The 19,417-nt window shown below is 42.9% G+C and overlaps 1 protein-coding gene across 3 annotated transcripts in view; it reads right to left on the bottom strand.

Moving 5' to 3' along the window:
- Nucleotides 1-19,417, bottom strand: part of LOC101953070 (uncharacterized) — a 210,228-nt gene that overhangs the window by 90,257 nt on the left and 100,554 nt on the right. The gene's annotated exons all lie outside the window — the stretch shown is intronic.

Raw genomic sequence — 19,417 nt, 5'->3', positions numbered from 1 at the left:
GATTAATGGTATGTCTATACTACGGACTCTACACATGTCCAGACATGCTGTTGTGCCATAATTCCCCTATTGTCACCTGAAACACGTGAAGAGTGTCTCAAGGTGTATAGATGCCAAGTTAGCTAGCTCACCTGAGGGATGTGGATAAGTGCATGAATTAGCTGTGGCATGACCTCATACCCAGTCCACTTTAATATGTGAATGGGATGAGGGTCGGGAAGTAGGTCTCAAGCTTCAAAAGTCCTCTACTCCCATTCCTACAATGCACTGTACTCATTTCTTCCTGACCCTGATATAATCTATAAAGGTCCCTTTCCCTCTCTTTGAAGTGGTCATAGTGCACTTCACTGACCACTTCACACCTGAATTCTGCTTCAGTGTGTAAAATTCACTACTACATGTGACAATAGCTACAGATTCGAGGGCAGTTAGCTAGAACATACCAGAGTTTTAATAATTATCTGGATTGAATACAGCATCCTGCACAATTTCGGCCAGAGTAGCAGGAACATAAGAAAGGCCATACTGGATCAGACCAAGGGTCCTTCTAGCTCAGTATCCTGTCTTCTGACAGTGGCCAATGCCAGGTGCCCCAGAGGGAATGAACAGAACAGGTAACCATCAAGCGATCCATCCCGTCGCCCATTCCCAGCTTCGGGCAAACAGAGACTAGGGACACCATCCCTGCCCATCCTGGCTAATAGCCATTGATGGACCTATCCTCCATGAACTTACCTAGTTCTTTTTTGAAACCTGTTATAGTCTTGGCCTTCACAACATCCTCTGGCAAGGAGATCCACAGGTTGAATGTGCATTGTGTGAAACAATATTTCCTTTTATTTGTTTTAAACCTGCTGCCTATGAATTTCATTTGGTGACCCCTAGTTCTTGTTTTGAGAAGGAGTAAATAACACTTCCTTATTTATTTTCTCCACACCTGTCATGATTTTATAGACCTCTATCATATCCCCCCTTAGTCATCTCTTTTCCAAGCTGAAAAGTCCCAGTTTTATTAATCTCTCCTCATATGGCAGCCGTTCCATACCCCTAATCATTTTTGTTGCCTTTTCTGAATCTTTTCCAATTTAAATATATCTTTTTTGAGATGGGGTGACCACATCTGCATGCAGTATTCAAGATGTGGTGTGCCATGGATTTATATAGAAGCAATATGATATTTTCTGTTTTATTATCTATCCCTTTCTCAATTGTGCCCAACATTCTGTTCGCTTTTTTGACTGCTACTGCACATTGAGCGGATGTTTTCAGAGAACTATCCACAATGACTCCAAGGTCCCTTTCTTGAGTGGTAACAGCCAGTTTAGACCCCATCATTTTATATGCATAGTTGGCATTATGTTTTCCAATGTGCATTACTTTGCATGTATCAACATGAATTTCATCTGCCATTTTTGTTGCCCAGTCACTCAGTTTTGAGAGATCCTTTTGTAGCTCTTTGCACTCTGCCCCACTTAACTATCTTGAGCAATTTTGTATCATCTGTAAATTTTGCCACCTCACCGTTTACCCCTTTTTTCCAGATCATTTATGAATATATTGTATAGGACTCGTCCCATTACAGACCCCTGGTGGACACCACTATTTACCTCTCTCCATTCTGAAAACTGACCATTTAACATGCACCTGTGCAGTGACATTGCAAACAAGCTGGTCTAATCAGGCATTCACTGTACTCCTACTCAGTGCAGAAAAAAAATGAAGCAGCTGAAATGCAGGTACAGGAAGGCCCATGACTCCAAGAGACAATCCAGGAGGGCTTCTGCCACATGTCCATTTTACGATAAACTTAACCATATGCTCTCAAGAGCCCCCAGTATTAAGCATAGAATCATACAATCATAGGACTGGAAGGGACCTCGAGAGGTCATCTAGTCCAGTCCCCTGCACTCAGGGCAGGATTAAATTTTATCTAGACCATCCCTGACACGCATTTGTCTAACTTGCTTTTAAAAAACCTCCAATGATGGAGATTCCACAACCTCACTAGCCAATTTATTCCAGTGCTTATGTAACCCACACACCTTCTGGGTGTGGTGTTCTGTCCCATCTAGTGGCACCGAGACCACTTAAGACAGAGATAAAATGAGTCTGCTCTACAGCCTTAGCAAACAGACAGTTGGCTTTTAGATTGTGCGGTAGAGGCTCATGCACTAAGCTGTAGATGTCCCAGTTTCAATCCCGCCGCTGGCAACCGAGGTCTGTCGGTGTTAGATTTAGCTACCCTGACAATTAGGACTTTTTTTTCCTAATGTACAACCTAAACCACCCTTGCTACAATTTAAGCCCATTGCTTTGTGTCCTATCTTCACAGGTTAAGGAGAAAAAATTGTCTCCCTCCTCCTTTAACAACCTTTTATGTACTTGAAAACTGTTATCATGTACCACGACAGGCTTCTCTTCTCCAGAAGAAACAAAACCATTTTTTTCAATCTTCCCTTACAGGTCATATTTTCTAGACCTTTAATTATTTTTTGTTGCTCTTCTCCAGACTTTCTCCAATTTGTTCACATCTTTCCTGAAATGTGACACCCAGAATTGGACACAATACTCCAGTTGAGGCTTAATCAGAGTGGAGTAAAGCAAAAGAATTACTTCTTGTGTCTTGCTTATAACACTACTGCTATACATCCCAGAATGATGTTCACTTTTTTTGCAGCAGCGTTACTGTGATGACTCATATTTTGCTTGTGATCCGCTATGACCCCCAGATTCCTTTCCTCAGTACTCCTTCCTAGGCAGTCATTTCCCATTTTGTATGTGTGCAATTGATTGTTCTTTCATAAGTGGAATACTTTGCATTTATCCTTATTGAATTTAATCCAATTTACTTCAAACCATTTCTCCAATTTGTCCAAATCATTTTGAATTTTAATCCTATCCTCCAAAGCACTTGCAACCCCTCCCAACTTGGTATAACCCGTGAACTATATAAGTGTACTCTCTATGCCATTATCTAAATAATTAATGAAGTTATTGAACAGAACCAGACCCAGAACTGATCCCTTTGGGACCCCACTCGATATGCCCTTCCAGCTTGACTGTGAATCACTGATAACTACTCTCTGGAAATCATTTTCCAACCAGTTATGCACCCACCTTATAGTAGCTCCATCTAGGTTGTATTTCTCTAGTTTATTTATGAGAAAGTCATATGAGACAGTATCAGAAGCCTTACTAAAGTCAAGATACCATATCTACTGCTTCTGCCCCAATCCACAAGGCATGTTACCAATTCAAAGAAAGCTATCAGGTTGGTCTGACATGATTTGTTCTTGACAAATCCATGCTGATTTTTATTTATCATCTTATTATCTTCTAGATGCCTGCAAATTGATTGCTTAATTGTTTGCTCCCTCATCTTTCCGGGTACTAAAGTTAACCAAACTGGCCTGTAATTCCCTGGGTTGTCCTTTATTTTCTTTTTTGTAGATTGTCACTATATTTACCCTTTTCCAGACCTCTGGCCTGTGATAATCTTCCATGACTTGTTGAAGATAATTGCTAATGGTTGAGATAACTCCTCACTCAGCTTCTTGAGTATTCGAGGATCCATTTCATCAGGCCCTGGTGACTTGAAAATATCTAACTTGTCTAAGTAATTTTTAACTTGGTCTTTCCATATTTTAGACTCTGATCCTACCTCATTATCACTGGTATTCACTATGTCAGACATCCAATCACTACTAATATGTTTGGTGAAAACTGAAAGAAAAAATTCATTTAGCACTTCTGCCATTTTCACATTTTCTGTTATTGTCTTTCCCCCTGTGACGTTACAGTCTATATGATTTCATAAAAAATTGATAATGAGTGAATATAATGTAACTGGAATATGCTTCATGCAAAAGGTCTCTTGTAAGGTATTATTACAAAGCTTATTGTCTACTGAGTGTGGTCATCCTATTTGTATAAAGGTATCACCCTTGTATCTGAAACTAGAAATATGAAATATAACTCCGAGGGCCTATTGTAATTATGCATAGCGTGGGCCATTAATGGTGATTTGGAATCTTAATGGCTCCCAGCAACCAGGACAATTGACTGGATGCTCTATTTGCAGGCAAGCCTTCCTGTGAGTCAGGCTGGGAGGAATGAAGGCTTGGGGTCTTACAGTGACATGTGATCATGTCACATGAACTGCAATCCATCTTTAACCTGGTGCTTTTCCAGTGCGGCGGGGGGGGGGGGGGGGGGGGGGTCGAAACCCAGAGGTACAAAGGATTCCCGCCTTATGTAAAAGATATATAAATGGGTGGAACAGAACAGAGAGAGGAGCCATCATGAAGAATCCCCTAGCTACCACCTGAGCTGGAACAAGAGCTGTACCAGGGGAAAGAATTGTGTCCAGGCCTGGAAGGGGTCCAGTCTGAGGAAAAAACTTACTGAAGCATCTCTAAGGGTGAGATTATCTGTATTCAGTTTGATTAGACATAGATTTGCACATTTTATTTTATTTTGCTTGGTGACTTACTTTGTTCTGTCTGTTACTACTTGGAACCACTTAAATCCTACTTTCTGTATTTAATAAAATCACTTTTTACTTATTAATTAACTCAGAGTATGTATTAATACCTGGAGGGAACAAACAACTGTGCATATCTCCCTATCAGTGTTATAGAGGGCAAACAATTTATGAGTTTACCTTGTATAAGCTTTATACAGGGTAAAACGGATTTATTTGGGTTTAGACCCCATTGGGAGTTGGGCATCTGAGTGCTAAAGACAGGAGCACTTCTGTTAGCTGCTTTCAGGTAAACCTGCAGCTTTGGGGCAAGTAATTCAGACCCTGTATCTTTGTTGGAGCAGACGGGTGTGTCTGACTCAGCAAGGCAGGGTGCTGGAGTCCTGAGCTGGAAGGGAAGGCAGGGGTAGAAGTAGTCTTGACACATCGGGTGGCAGCTCCCAAGGGGGTTTCTGTGATCCAACCCATTACATCTCCCTCATTGAGTAACGGGCCTACTCTGTCCTTGGTATTCCTCTTGGTCTAATGTATTTGTAGAATGCTTCCTTTTTGCCCTCTTCATTTCAGGTAGAATTCAGTGTCCGACTGCTGCTGAGGCCCTAGCACCAGCTCATCAGCCCCTTCTCCTCCTCCTCTATCTGCAGCCCAGGGTGCTACTACACTAGCAGCTCTGGGACCCAACATCTCTCCAGTCAGCCAGTATGGTAACACTGGGTCTATGGGAGTGATAGGAAATATACAGTCACCAGCCTCGGCAACCCAAATCAGAAACCCCCCCACGTGGCTCCACAAGCCATCTTGCCTCAACATTCCTCCTAGTTGAAAAAGATGAGAGTTATTCAAAGAGATTAAACAGCGGGCACACTTCAGAGTTCATATTTTTGTAGTTTGAAAAGCATTTTCTTGTTTGGGTTATAGTATCGTGCCTTCTCACATATTTTACAGGAAATTGTTTGTGGGAAATTGTGACGGTGTGGGTTTTTTTTTTTTTTTTTTTTTTAGGGCTGTCAATTAAGGTAAGTTAACTCACATGATTAACTCAAAAAAATTAATTGTGATTTAAAAAATTAATTGTGTTTAATGGCACACCAATTGAAATTTATTATGTATTTTTAATGTTTTTCTACATTTTTAAAATATGTTGATTTCAATTACAACACGGAATACAAAGTATACAGTATTCACCTTATATAATTTTTATTACAAATATTGGCACTGTAAAAATTATAAGAAATAGTATTTTTCAATTCACCTCAGACATGTACCATAGCACAATCTCTTTATCATGAAAGAGCAATTTACAAATGTAGATTTTTTTTGTTACATAACTGCATTCAAAAACAAAAGAATGTAAAATTTTAGAGCCTACAAGTCCACTCAGTCCTACTTCTTGTTCAGCCAATTGCTAAGAGAAACAAGTTTGTTTACATTTACAGGAGATAATGCTGCCCATTTCTTATTTACAAGGTCACCTGAGAGTGAGAATAGATGTTCGCATGGCAATTTTGTAGCTGGCATTGCAAGGTATTTAAGTGCCAGATATGCTAAATATTCATATGCCCCTTCATGCTTTGGCCACCATTCTAGAGGACATCCTTCCATATTGATGATGTTCATTAAAACAATAATGCATTATTTAAGTTTTGACTGAACTGCTTGGGGGAGAATTGGCTCTATTTACTTGCATTCTGCCATATATTTCATGTTATAGCAGTCTCGGATGATAATCCAGCAAGTTAAAGAGGTATGGGCTGGATGAATGGACTACAAGGTGGATAGAAAGCTGGCTAGATCGTCGGGATCAATGGGTAGTAATCAATGGCAGCCAGTATCAAGTGGAGTGCCCCAAGGGTCGGTCCTGGGGACAGTTTTGCTCAATATCTTTATTAGTGATCTGGAGGATAACATGGATTGCACCCTCAGCAAGTTTGCAGATGACACTAAACTGGGAGGAGTGGTAGATACACTGGAGGGTAGGGATAGGATACAGAGGGACCTAGACAAATTAGAGGATTGGGCCAAAAGAAATCTGATGAGGTTCAACAAGGACAAGTGCAGAGTCCTGCACTTAGGAAGGAAGAATCCCATCCCCTGCTACATGCTAAGGACCAAGTGGCTAGGCAGCAGTTCTGCAGAAAAGGACCTAGGGGTTACAGTGCACGAGAAGCTGGATATGAGTCAACAATGTGCCCTCGTTGCCAAGAGGCTAATGCCATTTTGAGCTGTATAAGGAGGAGCATTACCAGCAGATCCAGGGACGTGATCATTCCCCTCTATTCGGTATTGGTGAGGCCTCATCTGGAGTACTGTGTCCAGTTTTGGGTCCCATACTACAAGAAGGATGTGGAAAAATTGGAAAGAGTCCAGCGGAGGACAACAAAAATTATTAGGGGGCTGGAGCACATGACTTATGAGGAGAGGCTGAGGGAACTGGAATTATTTAGGCTTCAGAAGAGAAGAATGAGGGGGGATTTGATAGCTGCTTTCAACTACCTGAAAAGGGGTTCCAAAGAGGATGGATCTAGACTGTTTTCAGTGGTACCAGATGACAGAACAAGGAATAATGGTCTCAAGTTGCAGTGGGGGATGTTTAGGTTGGATATTAGGAAAAACTTTTTCACTAGGAGGGCTGTGAAGCACTGGAATGGGTTACCTAGGGAGGTGGTGGAATCTCCTTCCTTAGGAGTTTTTAAGGTCAGGCTTGACAATGCCCTGGCTGGGATGATTTAGTTGGGGATTAGGTCCTTCATTGAGCAGGGAGTTGGACTAAATGACCTCCTGAGGTCCCTTCCAACCCTATGATTCGAAGAGTCTCTGTTGTTCCTTTTAAGAACACTTTCACTTCAAATTTGACAAAATGCAAAGAAGATACTAATGTGAAATCTCGAAAGATAGCTACAGTACTTGACCCAGGATTTAAGATTCTGAAGTACCTTCCAAAATCTGATCGGGACGGGGTGTAGAGCATACATTCAGAAGTCTTAAAAGAGCAACACTCCAATGCTGAAACTACAGAAACCGAAGCACCAAAAAAGAATATCAACCTTCTGGTGGTGGCATCTGACTCAGATGATGAAAATGATCATGTGTTGATCTGCACTGCTTTGGTTCGTTATCGAGCAGAAACCATCATCCGCATGGATGCACGTCCTCTGCAATGGTGGTTGAAGCATGAACAGACATAAATTTTTAGTGCATCTAGCATATAAATATCTTGCAATGCCGGCTACAAAAGTGCCATGCCTGTTCCCACTTTCAGGTGACATTGTAAACAAGAAGTGGGCAGCATAATCTCCTGCAAATGTAAACAAACTTTTTTGTCTGAGCGATTAGCTGAACAAGAAGTAGAACTGAGTGGACTTGTAGGCTCTAGAATTTTACATTGTTTTATTTTTGAATGCAGTTATTTTTTGTACATAATTCTAAATTTGTAAGTTCAACTTTTATGATAAAGAGATTGAACTATAGTATTAGGTGAATTGAAAAATACAATTACAAATATTTGCACTGTAATAAACAAAAGTAATAAAAATAAATATAAAGTGATCACTGTACACTGGGTATTCCATGTTGTAATTGAAATCAATATATTTGAAAATGTTGAAAACATCCAAAAATATTTAAATAAATGGTATTTTATTATTAACAGTGTGATTAATCGTACCATTAATTGTGATTAATTTTTTTAATTGCTTGACAGCCCTATTTTTTTTTCATATGTTGCTGTGAGAAATATGTTGCTGCCAGTTGGACATGAACAGAATTGTGTGTTTATGTGGTACTGTGATCTCCTATGCAAGTTACAATTGAGTTAGACACTGAATTACTTGTATTTGTTCCATTTATAATTTTACAATTTGATCACCTAACTTACAGTGTCATTCACATTTAGATTTTATTTCATTGTCCCTTTTTTCCTGTACAGGTGTGAATTTAGGTACAAGAAAACATATCCTTAATGTGGAAATTTCAGAAATTATGCCTCAAAGAGAACCATAACATTTCACCTGGTGCCTAATTCTTTCCCTGAATACACAACAGAGACATCATTCAGTAAGGCTAATGAGGAAATTAACTAATGCACTCACTGACCTTATCGTTCACCTTTGTATGGATTGTTAATTGTAATGGTTTGTAATGTTGCCATGTTCCATAAGTGTTCATTCATTTTTCAATGTACTGTTGTGCATGGAAGAGAACAGTACAATCACCTAACCTGAGTTGAACACACAATCATTCAAAGTCACTTGTGCACATTGAAAAGTGACATGATTTCTGCAAAGCAGATTTCTGCAACTACTTCCTAGGTAACTTTACAATCATTGATTTGTGTCATTGTAAATGTGAGAGGTGGACAAGTGCAAAGCTCCATGTTGACTTCTACCTTTAAGGATTAATTTCTCTTCTGTGCACTGAAGCATAGGGACAGATCAAACCATATATTATGATACACAGCTGTATTTTAAAAGGTATTATACGCTACACATTTCAAATATGTGGAGTAAAGCCCATGACAGCATTACTTAATGGTTTCTGTAGGCCTACTTCAGTGTTGTACTTTCAGAACACTGCTGTACTGCTTTGTCTGTGAAGGGTGGAAAACTGGGGAAATTGTTATGGAAAGAAACACTTATGCTGTTGTCATGCATCATGTGTTCTGGCCATCCTCAGTATGTGCATTACAAAAGCCCACTCTCTAAACACTAAAGGTGTTCATTGGTACTGTAATGAGACCTAAATGTTGTACTTTATATCATTGAATGGCATAGAAAATTTTGCAGAGATGACTATGAATGTGTTTCTAAATCTCTCTCAAAGTTCAGAAGTATCGGAAGTCTTAGGGGTACACAAAAAGGATGGAGAAAGTTCTGGATAGGTTTTCTGTACTTGAATACATTTATTAATTTCCTACATAACTCAGGTCCTCAAAATAGTAAACAAAGGGCAGATTTCTCTATTTGTAAATGTCTTTGCTGCACATGGTGGAATAATAATTATAATACATAAAAGCAAACAAAAACACATGGAACATATAAGCAATCACACAGTAACTGCTGCTCCCCTACCTCATCCCCCCGCCCCAATGACTCACCTTAAACACACTCCAACATATCAGTAAAAAGGGATCTTTAACGGTTGTGAATTGTGGTAGACACATGGGTGGGGGGACAATGAACAGTCAAAACAGTGATCTAATGGGTATTTCCCGCTCCCCTGCAGAAATCCCTCCCCACACCTTAAACAAGTTTCAAGAAAACCTGTTACTGGGGATTCCAAACAGGTGTGAAATGTAGCAAAGGCACTTAAGATAATGAAAAGGAATCCAGTCATGTGATAGCTGGATTTGTCCCCATCACTAGATCAACCCCCAACCATAAGCACCTTCCAGAAAATCTGAGAAGAGGGGGTTCCATTGAGCAATGAATTGACATATTCAGCAGAGGTATTGAAGTATTCATTAGACCCAGTATGGCCATTCTTATCTTATGTTATGGTCTATCTTTTTATAGTTAATAAACTTGTTTTATTGCTTTATCTAATGAAGTGTGTTTAAGATAAAGCATCTGGGCAGGGCAGGAGGAAGGTTAGGAACAAGACAGAATCCTGGTTGGACAAGGCTAGGAGCAATGCAAACACAGGAGAGATCATAGCTGCTGGCATGTGCATTGAGCAACCACTGGCAAAGTACTACTGCTGCGCTTAAGAGCAGTCCTGGAAATGTTGCTCAGCCAATCTGGTCAATTAGGGATTTCAGCTGTGGTTATGTATCTCATCCCAGATACAGCTGCAGTCCCTCATTCCCTCATTCCTTACACTTACATTGCTAGCCCACACTGAAACCTGCATCACCATGTCTTCACTGCTACTTTTAGCAAGATAACTAGATTGAAGATAGTGTGTATGTTTAGAGCTCAGTGAAAAAATGATTTTTTTGGTTTGGGGATTTAACCAAAAAAAGTCCAGTTCCATTCAAATTGCAAACTTTTTTTTTTTCAAATTAAAAAGTTTAAAAAACCCCCAACAACCCTGCAATTGTTTTGATTCAACTGAAATGTTTTGAGTTTGTGAAATATATTTGTTTTTTCAACTTTTAGAGGCAAACTAAATATTCTGGTTGATTCAAAACAATTTATTGTGGACGGCAACGTTTTTGATTTTGATTCAGGTGTTTTTCACCTTTTTGCGGTGTGTTTTATTTTAATGGCCAAATTGGAAATCAAAATATCGTTTCAAAATGAAAAGTTGAAACGAAACATTTATTTTTTTCCAAAATGAAACCTTTTGAAAGAGATTTTGCCAAGATCTAGGTATGTCTATATGAGCTCCAAATCACACCTTCAATTGCTATGTAGATGTAGCCTGTGTGTGCACTTCTGCTCTAGTCAAGGGTAGAGTGCTGCTTTTTTTGACAGAAAGCTCCACTGCTATAGTTGGTCATAACATATATTTTGGGGCCAGGACTGCAACTATCTGACTTACAGCACTACAACAACAGGTTCAGGGCAAAGCAGGAATTCTTTTGAATATATAAGGAAAACATTATTGCACTTCATCCTCAAAAATCATACTGTTTTTAATAGCACTGCTAAACACTGCCCAGGATTGGGAATTTATTGTTCAGCAAGAATAATTTAGTGCATCGAGAGAATTGGTTTCAGCATCCTGAGATTATTACCCCCACTATGTTCCATGCCACTAGATAGTGTGAATCACCATCTCTAGGTTATTACGGTAATAGCATGCTACCTGGTACTCTATCCCTCATCATCTGTGTCAAACTACTTTCTTGCTGCTACTCGGGCTATTCCAAGCCACTATTTATAAGAGTTAGCTGCAGTACTCAGAGCATCATTTGTTCCTTAATGGCTACTGAAGCCAAAAGAAAGTCTTCAATAGGCTTTGGATTAGGCCCTATACCTTCCTCTCTCTTCTTTCATGATCAGTTAGAAGTAGACAATGCAAAGCCAAAACAACAGCAGCAACAGCAGCCTCAGTTCTGACAACAGGTACTATTTTGTCGTACTTTCATGTCAAACCCAAATATGGTTCCTTTTTGTTGCTGCACTGATAATTAGAGAGAACTCATGCCTTTTTGAAGAGTAGTGCAAACTGGGACTGGACTACACAAGTATAATTATTCCAGAATATTTACACAATAGCTGTTTCAGTAAATGTCCAAGTATAGACAAGCCCTACTTTTAGGAGACCAATGGACTTATTTTACCAAAGGAATGAGATTACCAAAAGAAAGGGACCAAAAGGTGGTTCCAATGGTCTCAAAACTGTTGATGAAAGGCCCCTATTTTCATAAATAAAAAGGCAGCTAGGTAAAATTAAAAAAAATACATAAATAAATAAAAACAACTAGACAAATGATGTTTTTTAATATGCAAAATCTTGTTTAAAAAAATTCTAGTCATTAATGCTGTAGCCTTCTATTTAAGCAACAATGTAAACTCTTACTAGAAAACATTACTAAGCATTGTTAACTTCAAGACTAAAATGTGATTGGTCATGCCAAATGTGACCTTAAAGTTAACTCAACAGCATTTTCTGTTTGTCTGTAATGCAATAACTATTGAATGCCACATCCTAATTCCATATTGATTTTGGTGGAAGCTGGAATGCCAGCAAATCCTGATTTAGAGAAAAATCAGGGTCCTCAGAGTGTCCGGGGCTGCAGGCAAAAGAATATCTCTACCACCCCCGCTGATGCCTACGCATAACAAAGGCAGCAGCTTAACTGGCTGCCTTGGAAGATTATTCATACCTTGGATTCAAACAGAAAAAGAGCCTTATGAGGAAGGTTTGTAAGGAAGTGTGTTCGTAGGTACCCTGTGGGTAGAGATAAGGGGGTAGGAGAGCAGCAGGGACTGTAGGATGGAGCTGTGGTGGCTGAAGAAGCATCAGGGACTGGAGGGTTGTAGCAGTAGCAATGGAGAAATCAAGGACCCAGAGAGGGGAACTTTGGTGGATTGGCATGGAAGCAGGGACCCAGATATTGAGAGTGGAAAGCAGAGCCCTGGTAGAGGGAGGGAGGGAGGAGGAGGAAGATGGAGAAGGGAAAGCTGGGACTTGGGGTGAGGGGAGGGAACCTGGGGTGATAAAAATAGGAAGGAGAGAAATGGCAGTGGACACAGAGCCCCTCGCATGTGCTGGAGGGGGACATGAGACACTCTTCCAGGGGAATAATGGTGCAGAACTGGAAAACCATACAATTGCTGTTGGGCTGGAGGACCTGGTCCATTAGCTGTTTGAACATTGTGGAGACCCATGGAGACTAAATGGTGTGGTCTGGAACTGATAGAGGTCTAAGGACTGACAAAGCTGTTTTTACTTAGGATTCCTGAGTGAGTGAGATTTGTCAGTATCCAGCATCAAACTTTGTGATGGATTTGACTTTTCTAAAGTCAGTGCTAACTAGGGTGGTCCCATCCAGCTCAAAGACCAACATGACTGGACTCCTGGAGTCACTATGGGACTCTTCTGTCACCCCAAGGATCATCACAGATTGGAGTTCCTCTTTCACAAACTCTCTTCTCTTTTGTGGAAGGGGTGCCAAGATCTCCCAGACATGCTGTCCAGGCTCTTTTTGGATGTGGTGGGAGATTAAATAGGTTTGCCCAGACTGCACAGAAAATACAGTAGAGGAGGAGGCTACCTGCTGCTGGGCCTGAACTTTCTGTTATGGTGTGAGATTGTCCCCAATAGCCAACATCCTGGCCCACAGGATGGTGTGTATCTGTGGCCCTAACTCTGATTCTGGAGGATAGGGAACTATCAATAGGTCCTCCCAGGTTTTCACAGATGTAAGAGATTGATAAATTTATTTTGTTTTTCTTTTTTCAGGCTATCTAATCCTACCTGGTGGATAATTTCATAAGAGCCCTTCCATTAGGCCAAAAGTTTTTGATTCCAAAGTAGGGAGAAACAGGATCACCTGACCCTCCTGGTTTGAACACTCAGAGGAGGGTCTCTTTGTTGTAGGCAGCCTCTTAAGCACTCTGGGCAATCAGGAGATTCTCTCTTCCAAAGATGTCTTAGGCTTCGAGCCTCTTGCGAAGGATGAGGACATTTGAGGACAACTTTTTCAGCTCAGGGACCCTGCGCCTCTAACATTTTCCATACCAAGTCCAGAATCTCCTGAGATTGTCTCCCACACAACTATTCAAATGAGGAGATGTCTGTGAATGACTGTGGACCTCCCATACCAAAAACTGGAGGCAAAGGAACAACCGGTCCTAGTGATAAGGATCTGTGGATACAAACTTTTTTAATATGATTTTTTAGTGTTTGATCCATTTAGAGATGGTAGATGGAAGTACCAAGAAAATTGATCGCCAGTAGTCTGCATTACTTCTTTAGTACCTATGACAAAGCTGGTCCCCTGTTCCATCAGAATTTCCTGAAGCACCCCCACCTGGGCAAATATCTACATTAGTTCTGCTGTGATGATGATTGCATTCAAGAAGCATAACAGTATGTCCTCAGGATATTTTATGGCATAATGCATAATCACTAGCAAGTATCTAGATGGCATTTGGTGCATGAGGCACAGAAGATCAGGACCTTCTTCACACCCCGGACCAGAAAAACTAGGCCAGGATCCAAGCTAGGTTTTTTCTCCTGCCCATATACCCAGCAAATGGTACACCGAGGACCAAGTGCAAGATTTTCCTGCAGGAGAGTCAGGAAACCAGGAATTGGGTTTGCACCTCCTTCTCCAGTTGGTACAATCGCTCTGTAGTGGTTCTGTGGTCGTCCCTCCGAGTCAGGCTTGGAGGGAGGCCACTCTCTCTCACTATCTCACACGGTAAGGGGGTCTGTAAGAAGTCCGGACTCACCCCTGCAGCACGTCCTGCTGGTCATCCAGGGAATTAGCTCACCAGCCTCTCGAGCACCCTCTGCAGGCCAGTGATCCGCCTGTCCTCTTCTGGCCCCGTGTCCCTCCCAGGACCCGGTGCCCCTATTACTGGGATGCTGCCCCCTGGCAGTACCCCACAGATCTGGGTCTCCCCTCCCTGGGGAACTCCCACCCCTATCCCCACCTTGTCTCAGCACTAGGCCACTGCCAGTCAGCAACTAGCCCCCACTCCCTGGGGCAGACTGCAGTATAGGCCACTCATCACTGGCAAGGGGGGTTTGGACCTGCTACCTTGGCCTAGCCCTGAGCTGCCCTCTGCAACCCCCAGTACCCCTTGGCCTAATACTAGGCCACAGCCTGGTGCTTTCCAAGTTGGAGCTCTCCAGCTCCTCAGCCTTTCCCCAGCCCTGCTCCACTCCAGGTACCCTGTGTCTGGCTCCCTGCAGCCAGGCCCTTCTCTCTCTGAAGGCAGAGAGAGACTTTTGAGCTCCTGGCTCCCAGCCTCTTTAGACAGGCCATCTGGGCTCTGATTAGGGTGTGGCCCAGCTGCAGCCACTTCCCCCAATCAGCCAGGGTTTTACCTTGCCCAGCCCTCTACAGAGCTTTTCCATCCCCTCAGGGCAGGAGTAGGTGTCCACCCCACTCCAGGGTCCTTTAGTAGATTAGGTCTATGGCTGACCTCCTGGGTGAGGCAGGAAACAATCTACACTCTATAGCCCTAACCCTCTGGGCAGAGTAGAGCAATGAGTAATCTTTGGCTACAGCCTCCATGCTGAAGCTGACAGCAAAAAATACAGTCTCGGGCTTTGACCTTCTGGGTTCCTATCCATCAGGCTCGAAAGGAGGCCACTCTGTTTCACTACATGCTCACCCTGGATATCAAAATGGGGAAGTCTCAGGGGTGATACACCATATCCCCATTAACAATGGCCACCAGGATATAGGTCTGGCTTAAAGTCTCATCTCTCTTTTGCTCTTCAACAAAGTTAGAGAACCTCATCAGGATATCAGATTCAGATAAGGGGGCAACCCATGTCTCTGGGTGGGACTGGTGTACTAAAGAAGTCTCTGGTTGTCTGGAACTCCCTTCATCTGGCCTGGCTACCTCCACTGCACTAGCAAGGTCTACTTAGCCATGAGCCATCAATCATGGGGAAGCTAGTGGTGGGACCCCCTTAGTCTCTGGAGGTTTCAAAAACTTCTCTAAGAGGTCTCCAAAATATTTCCAGTCTCAGCTGACAATGACTGGGTAGGTGAGAGATACAGATAGGCCTGCTGTTAGGGACCATGTATGGCCCTTCTATGGTTGGTTGAATCTGTGTGGCTTTATGTCCCCATTCATAGACAGCTGGTAGATGGTGCCCCATGGAGGCCCTGGAGTTGTACTAATGGCTCCCTCATGAGAGTCTGGTCACACCCCGAGTCCATTAGGTTTATTATTTCCATCACACTGATGTTAACAGAGATGGTCAGTTCAGCTGGCCCCGGCCGTCATGCTTAGACCTATACAATCCAGACTAGCCCATAACTACATTCCATGAATGGCCGATCATGGTCCCTGCACTCCAGATGGCCACACAGAAAGGAAACAAACAAAGTTCCTGAGCCTGGTGGTTAATTTCAAGACCAACCCCAGGACCTTGGTAGACCCTTTGGCATGGAATCTCTTGATCTGGACCCCAGGGGTTAGATGGTTTGAGGAGTCTCAAGATGAATCCCACCCAAGCAACCCCAGTTCCTTGGTGTGAGCAGTCCATGACCTCTGCGACTTCCTGAGCCTCCAGAACCCTGGCAAGGGAGGATACTGGTGTGCCTCTTGAGGATGTCAGTCTCCCTGAACTAAGATTTTCTGTCACCCAGAGTGGAACCCTGGATCCCAGGGAACCCACCCTGGATGTCTCTCTGGCTACTACGCATTCAAAAATTTAAAGGAAGCCCCTTTCTTAGGGCTATATCTTTGCTCACATTTTCCATCAAAATAGTGACTGGGTTGCTTTTGAGGTACTCTTTCATGGCCCATCAGGGAACAACTCATCCAGCAGTGGGGCTCCATCTCTGTCTCTGAGGGGTCTGATATAATGGTGCTTTCATCCTCTGGCCAATGCACACTTCAGTCCTTTCCATTCTGGGATGGAATCAAAAACAAAAAGCTCAAAACAGGGTCAGCCAAGAACCTTCAATGGGACCCCATCCTTCTAGTCATGTCTTGGATCCAAACATTCTATGATTCTGATGATCGCCCAAGGACTAGTCATCCCTTCTAGCAGGGGCTTATCCAGTTGGCTACGTAGCTCATTCTCTGGGCTTCAACCAGGTTTCTCTCCCATCAAGAGAAGCAGAGCTCTGCTCCCTTATCAACCTTAAACTGGGGTAGGTCTGTTTCTTTTAACTTCTCCTTCATGGCTAACATTTGCTACAGGAATAGCAGGACAGGACCAACTGGGCCTATAAATTCTCCTTAATCCTTCTGTTTTCAGTCCCATCGCAGGGACATGGGGAATACACAGTGCCCCTGGCAAGTGGTGGAGAGGACCATGGGAGACCCAGTTTTTGGCATGGTAACACAGGTGAGGGACTTGAAATAGAGGGGCATGGGAAGGTCGCACATAGGGAACTTTGTATGTGGGGTGGGGAATGTAGGTAGCCCCTGGTGGAAGCAGTGCACTCTGCATACAAAAGCTATGAAGTGTATCCCCCCACCTCAGGTTATGCTTTACCGTATATTCCCCCATAGATAGCTGAATCTGTGTGCGGGATATAGCTATATGTCCACATATGACCTTCTATTATGGTTCAGGGTTAGCTGTACCTTTAATCCTGCTCTGTCTCTCCATGGGAATGCTTTTAAAGTAACAGGCAATGTACCAATATTACTCTGAGGCTGGGATCCCATAGTTCACCCCACTCTTAGACTGGGGTCCTAAGTCAGAGCACCCGTGTTCACCAATTCTGTCTCCTCAGCAGGTCCAGCTGGGGTTTGGACCTTGCAATAGACTTCCCTTTGGGAGAACATGATCAGTATGAAAATGCAGTGACACAGAACACCCTCTTGATAATAATGTGTTATTATTTATCCATAGGAACAATGCAGTCAGAGAGGGAAGGGGTTAAAACAAGAGACATAAGATACACACATCTGACTTGATCTTATACTTTCCTAGAAAGTTTGATGGGTTCCTCTTGTCTCATATTCCCCAAAGGGCCGGCTCTAGGCACCAGCAAAACAAGCTGGTGCTTGGGGTGGCACATTTTTAGGGGCGGCATGGCCGGCGCCAGAATGCCGCCCCTAAAAATGTGCCCCGGCCGCCCTAGCTCACCTCCGCTGCTGCTGCCATGGCGCGCGAAACAGCTGATTCATGCGCCGCTACTCGCCCTCCCTCCCAGGCTCTCAAACCTGGGAGGGAGGGGGAGCAGCGGCGCGCAAATCAGCTGTTTCGCGAGCCGCGGCAGCTCGGGGTCTCCCCCTCCCTCCCAGGCTCTCAAACCTGGGAGGGAGGGGGAGATCCCGAGCGGCCGTTTCGCGCGCCGTTGCTCCCCCTCCCTCCCAGGCTCTCAAACCTGGAAGGGGGGGGAGACTCCGAGTGGCCGCAGCGCGGGCGCCGCTTCTCCCCCTCCCTCCTAGGCTTGAGAGCCTGGGGGGAGGAGCCAGGGCTGGGGATTTGGAGAAGGGGCGGAGTTGAGGCGGGGACAGGGGTGGGGTAATTAAAGAACGGGGCGGGGGGGGCGGCCAAAATTGTTTTTGCTTTGGGCGGCAAAAATCCTAGAGCCGGCTGTGATTCCCCAGCACTGTGGAACTACATTGCAGCCTCTGTCTCAGTCTGAACCTGCTCTTAGGTTCACAGGAAATATTTTTATTCATTTCAAAGTTCCTTGTCTGAACTGGAACCCCTGAATCTGGTAACTCCAGTTTATGCTTTTCACCAGAGTAGTTGGAGGTAAACTTCCTGCAATGGATTCACTGTATTGTCTACTGTATTAAGCACCAGCAATTGAGTTAGAGTCATTGGCTGCCTTCCTGGAGATGTGTAAAACCATGCAGCAGTGAGTTAAAGCTTTGCTGGCATATAGCAGGCAGTGTGATAATAATGATATAGACAGAGGTACACACAATATTTATAAAAAAATAATACAGCTATCATCCACACGTTTCATACCTACCAAGTCTTACTTAGTTTTGGTTCAGTTTCATGCAATTTTCCATGGTATCATTTATATGATCAATACAGCAAGTTCCTGATATAGAGGAGTTAGGTGAAAGTTGTTTTTACTTAGTGATTTTTCTGTCATAGATTACTCATCTGCTTCAGTTAGAAAACTCAGTTTAGCTCTTTTGTTTTCTAGTTTAAAAATGAATACTCTACACACACACACACACACACACACACACACACACACAAACTAAATATGCATACACTTCTATCTCTCATGTCTCTCTGTGTGTGTACTGTAAGATACAAGACCCCGCAGTTTCTATTCAATTCAATTGGAATTGGTGTGCTCAGCTCCCCTGACAATCAGACCTTAGATTTCTCAAGGTAGACCCCCCCCAAAGTTACTATAGGTCTGAATGATTCACCCCAGGCCACAAAGCAAGTTATTGCTGTTAGTGGTAGACATGGGATGACAACTGAGAAATTCCTGGCTCCTAAACCCATGTGAATTTCACTAGATCCCATGACTTTGCTGAAAAATCAGTTTTGTTGCAAGTTATACACAGTTTGCTTTTATTCAATAAACAAATCAATTCATTATATTGCAGAAACACAAAAGTTAAGAACGAAAGATAGTGTTAGATGAAGGACAAATAAGAATAGCTTGAAGGACAAGCAAACAAATATTTTCAAACCCAACTTTTGGGTCAGGATATGTGGCAGGAAACAGGGCTGCACCCCCAGTACCCCCTCAGAGTGGACAGTTGTGTTGAGGTCAATAAAGGACACAAACAGGCCGATCCTTTTCTTCAGTTTTACAGCTGGCTGGAAAAAAATCCAACAAAAGAGTTGGTAATCAGAATTTGCCAATTTGTCTAAATCAAAAAGTTCTGTGGAGAGGGTTTGATTTTGATCACA

The sequence above is a fragment of the Chrysemys picta genome, chromosome 3 (assembly GCF_011386835.1).
Source record: "Chrysemys picta bellii isolate R12L10 chromosome 3, ASM1138683v2, whole genome shotgun sequence".
Lineage (NCBI taxonomy): Eukaryota > Metazoa > Chordata > Testudines > Emydidae > Chrysemys > Chrysemys picta.
The sequence above is the reverse complement of the archived record's forward strand: the minus strand, read 5'-3'. Positions and strand labels throughout refer to the sequence as shown.